The sequence below is a fragment of the Eutrema salsugineum genome, unplaced genomic scaffold, assembly GCF_000478725.1.
Source record: "Eutrema salsugineum unplaced genomic scaffold, Eutsalg1_0 scaffold_2, whole genome shotgun sequence".
Classification (NCBI taxonomy): Eukaryota; Viridiplantae; Streptophyta; class Magnoliopsida; order Brassicales; family Brassicaceae; genus Eutrema; species Eutrema salsugineum.
This window is the reverse complement of record NW_006256829.1, coordinates 9,685,402-9,690,704: the sequence shown is the minus strand read 5'-3', so window position 1 is coordinate 9,690,704 and position 5,303 is coordinate 9,685,402.

Here is a 5,303-nt window from a genome sequence, read left to right as displayed (position 1 = left end):
GTCGAGAAGGATCTACAAAACCTGGAGGCTGGAACATGTATATCGTCTCATCAAGGAAGCCGTCTAAAAACGCATTCTTAACGTCTAACTGGTGAATTGGCCACTCTCTAGCAACACCAACACTCAAGACTGTTCTGATTGTCGCTGGTTTCACTACGGGGCTGAACGTCTCCTCAAAGTCAATTCCCGGTTCCTGTGATTTTCCATTAGCAACAAGCCGTGCTTTGTACCTGGCAAGAGAACCATCTGCATTGTACTTATGTTTAAACAGCCACATAGAACGAATGATGTTAGTATCACGAGGTCGAGGCACAAGACTCCAAGTTCTAGTTTTAATTAAGGCATTGTACTCTTCATGCGCTGCGGGATTCCAATTTGGATCTTGAAGAGCGTCAATGTGACTTTTGGGAAGAGGTGATGGAGCTTGAGTATGGAGGGAGAGAATTTGTTTGGGTTTTCGAATCCCATGTCTAGATCGGGTGGTCATGGGGTGACTGGGAACAGGGCCTGCTACAGAAGGGACAGTTGCAGGGGGTGGAGGAGCAACGTCACTTGTTGCAGGTGTTATAGGAGAATGAGAGATTGGTGAGGATTGAAGGATTTGTCGAAAGAGAGGAGATGGAGCTGTATCATCTTCTAAGAAATCATAATTTGTGTTTTTAGGAGTTTCATTTGTGAGATAAGGAAAGATAGATTCATCAAATGAAACATGTCGAGACATTATGATTTTTTTAGTTTTGAGATCGAAACAGCGATAGCCAGAGTGTTGAAGAGGATAACCCAGAAAAAGACAAGGAACAGATCTAGGAGAGAGTTTTGAGAGGTGATTATGGTTAATATTTGGGTAACAAAGACAACCAAATACACGAAGATGAGAATAAGATGGAGATTTGTGAAAGAGAATTTCGTAAGGAGTTTTGTTGTCAATGGCAGAGGACGGTAAGATATTTAGAATGTGAACAGCTGTATGTAAAGCTTCAACCCAGAAAGAAGGAGGAAGATTAGCTTGAAAGAGAAGAGATCGAATGGCATTGTTTAACGTGCGAATCATACGTTCAGATTTCCCATTTTGTTGGGATGTATGAGGGCATGAAAAACGAACTGTTGTGCCTTGAGATGCGAAGAAATCGCGGAACTGAGTGTTATTGTATTCACCACCGTTGTCACATTGGAACGATTTTATGTCTCTATGGAATTGTGTTTTAACATAGTTTGCAAAGTGCAAATATTTGGAAAACACATCGCTTTTGTGACGAAGGGGATAAACCCATAGAAAATGGGAGTGGTGATCTAGGAATAACACATAGTATCGAATGCCACTTAGACTTGGAATTGGCGATGACCAAACATCAGAGTGGACTAAATCGAAAGGAGCATCAACAGATTTATTTGAAGCAAAGAAAGGAAGTTTTATTTGTTTTCCAAGTTCACAAGCATTACATGACGAGATGCTGTGTTTATTACAGGGAAAAACAGAGTGTAAAATTAAAGAATTCAAAGTGTCATTGCTTGGATGAGCTAAACGCTGATGCCAAACATGGGAAGGAACAGAGATGAAAGCTGAGTGTTGCGGAGAAGCTTTATTGGTGGAAGGAAAAACGGGATAGAGATCACCGGTACTGTCACTGCGGAGTATTATTCTCCGAGTTTGAAGATCCTTCACAGTAAAACCGAATGGGTCAAATTCAATAGAACAAGAATTATCTCTAGTAAATTGACGGACAGAAATGAGATTTTTGATTATGGAAGGGGTAACAAGAACATTTTTAAGAGACAGAGATCGAGTTTTAGAAGCAATAGAGAGAGAACCAGAAGAGGTGATTGGAATTTGAGACCCGTTACCAACAACGACTGATTTTCCAATGCCAGAATTAAAAGAAGACTTAAGAATACCTGGGTTGGCCGTGAGATGCGCTGTAGCACCGGTGTCCATGTACCACTGGTTGTCAGTTGGATCTGTGAGAGTCATTGTGTTGAAAGCCTGAGCAAAATCAACGGTGGGTGCATACTGATCAAACCCAGCAAGATGTGCCTGATGAGGGGTAGCATGGGAAGGTCTTTGACCCAAAATTCCAGTACTGTTGTGTGTTGGTTGTGGCATCTGAGTCCAAGCTTGGAGCTGTTGTTGTTGCCACGGTGGAAGAAATCCAGGCCAGAAAGGTGAAGTCCATTGCTGGAATGGGTTTCGTGGCTGAAAGGAGTTGCGACAACGGAACTTGTTGCTTTTGCGGTTGCCACGATTGTTAAATCGTTGTGGAGTGTCTGAGCGAGGAGCGGATTGCTGAGGTGGAGTGGGCCCTGAAACAGCGAGGACAGTGTTGGAAGAAGAATTGTCGTTGTTGTTGGGGTGTGGTGAAACACCTTTCTTCAAGCGATTCTCCTCGAGCATCAGCATGGATCTGGCTTCGTCGAACGACGGGAAGGGCTGACGGTGTTTGATAACATTGATGATGTTGTCAAATTTAGCGTTGAGACCATTCAAGACGTAGGTGACGAGCGTTCTCTCCGAGACAGGAGCATCAACGTTTTCAAGCAGATCTGAGATGGATTTGAGTTCTTGGCAGTAGTCATGAACAGATCGATCCCCAATCACTTTGTTGCGGAGATCATTGTCCAACTGGATTGCTCGGGCTTCTTTGTTATCACGGAACAGGTTTTCAATGCGGACCCAGATGTCTTTAGCGGATCCACCAGTTTTGAACACACTCCGGAAAAGATCCTTTGAGAGAGTGCCGTAGATCCAAAGCTTGACAAGACCATCTCTTTTCTTCCATGGTGCATCGTTGTCGTCCGCGGGAAGACTTGTGCCGTCAAGGTGGCCGAGAACGTCGAAGGTGAGGCAGTGAGTGAGGAACAAGTCCCTCCAAGCATCGTAGTTGTGGTCGTCCATGTCGAGAGTGATGGAAATGTGCGACTTGATGTTAGTGACACCATAGGCACGTTCAAGAGAGGCTGGATTAGCAGCCATTGAGACAGAGAGTTAAGAAATGGAAAATTAAGAGATAGAAAAGAGAAAAGAGTTTGAGCGAAAGCAAGAGAGAAGGGAAGAGGTACAGATCTAGAAGGCTCTGATACCATGAAAGTGAGAATATTTTCCCTTGAGCCATCACTTCTATTCAGCTCTCAATATATAATACAAGATGTACAAATCAATTACGAGAAGTTAGGGATCCGAATATGTACAAAAGAAAACTAAATATTTGACAGACTAAATCATATCTTATCATTGAGATGTTTTATTTATGAGTTAAAAATGTTGAAGCCTGTTAGGTGGACTTTAATTCTTATAACAGACATAAGAAACAGAGACTCAGCAAAAGAAGTGAAAACAGAGATTCTTTCTCTTTTCTTCCTCTTAAAACAATGAAGAACAGAGTAGTAAGTATCGATTTCGTACCGACACAAACCCAAGATCGTATTTCCGCTCATTATTCCTAAAGCTACGAGTTCTCTCAGTGGCACAGCCATGTAATCTTAATTTACAAGCACAGGTTCTTTAAGTTCTTGACAATCTCTGTTCATAGTTAACTAGAAATCAAAGGAAAATCAAGTTTTCTTAGCTCAATATCTTTGATCTTGTTGAAATCTTATCCCTCTTTTACAGAATCTCATGAAATTAAGGATTTTGGCTTCTGAGGTTTAGGATCTTTAGGACTTTTTTGTATGTTTGAATAGAAAATGAGAAACTTGTGTTTAGTTTTGTGGATATGTAGTTGCTTGTATCGTTTTCTTTTGCTTCATCTTCATTTGTATCTCTTCATCAAGAGCTAACTCAGAGACAACAAGAACAAGAAAGAAGCATAGCTATATGGAGACTCCAACTCAGATGCGACAGCTTGTTCCGGGTGTGTATTATTGGAGAAGACTATGAGCTTTGGAGTATCAAGATGAGGACTTTAATGAAAGAAGAATTGGTTAAGAGACAGAAACATTTAAGAATCAATGGATATATCGGCTTCTCTATATGGAATAAACATTTGCTGATAAATGTTATACTCTTAAAGATTCTAAAGAAGTTTTTTTTGTTTTTGTTAAAAGATTCTTAAGAAGCTGCCCTCAAGATTCCTGATTATATATAATGTCATCTTTACGATCACTGAGGTTGTTGAAAGGTTGCGAGCTGATGAACGGCTGCAAAGGCTATTGTGAGTTGCTCTCTTGAGTTATTTAATATGTTACTATTTTTATTATTTCTATTAATACTCTATCATTGACCTACTTCACTAAAGAAAATTTCATTAGACTAGAATTTTAGTAACCGTATTATTATATGTTGGTAGAATAAATCAACATAAGTCGACTACTATTTTGATAAATCATGAATCCCCACCATGTCCACATATGAATCAACATTTTAATATTTGAAAAAAAGGGAATCAACATTACAATATTATTTATTGTATGATAGATATGAATCCAAATCATATATGTTAAACTTCTATAAATTAATAATATCGGAACTGTAATATTTTATTAGTTTATCAAGTTATTAATATATCGATATAAAAATCAATCTAAAAACTAATTTGAGATTTAAGAAATGTATTAATTTATCGAATAGTAATTTATAGATGTTATACTGTATGTAATAGAAGATAAAATCAACATTAATAGCATATTATAATATCAACATGAATCCCTCATCATATTGTATTACTGTATATGTTTTTGGATGGAATCAACATCAGTAGATAACTATAGGATCAACATGAATCTACTTCTTTTTTTTTAACAAGTTCATGAATCTACAAGTATGTAAACTATATACGATCGATGTAAGCTGTGTAACAAATTAAAACAAGATAGAATCACAACTTAGGCAAACACGTATTATTTTTTCGAGGTATTTTTTAATGATACTTGTGGATAATAATTAATAACAAACCTTAAACGGCTTATATAAGTTTCAATAATCTTACCGCTAAAACCAAAAAAGAAACAAAAAAATTACCGGCTTTCTACATAATGTGTCGTACCGTGAAGCCTTTCCGGTCGTGACATTCTTCTTGCTCATTCGAATCTTCACCGAAATCCACTATAAGTTTAAGTCACTTTGAAAAAGAATACTTATATATAAAAATATATTAATATTATTAGATTATTATATGTTTAATATGAATCCGCATCATTGTCCTTCAATAATAATTACTAACTCGACATGCCGAACTTAGCAATAGAATCTCTATATTGCGACCAATTCTAACCATAAACAATCAATAGTTAAATGCATGTTGGGTAGTAGTGCTTTGTCTGCTATTGATTAATAATTAATAATGTTATCGACTACAAATATTTGAGCAAAT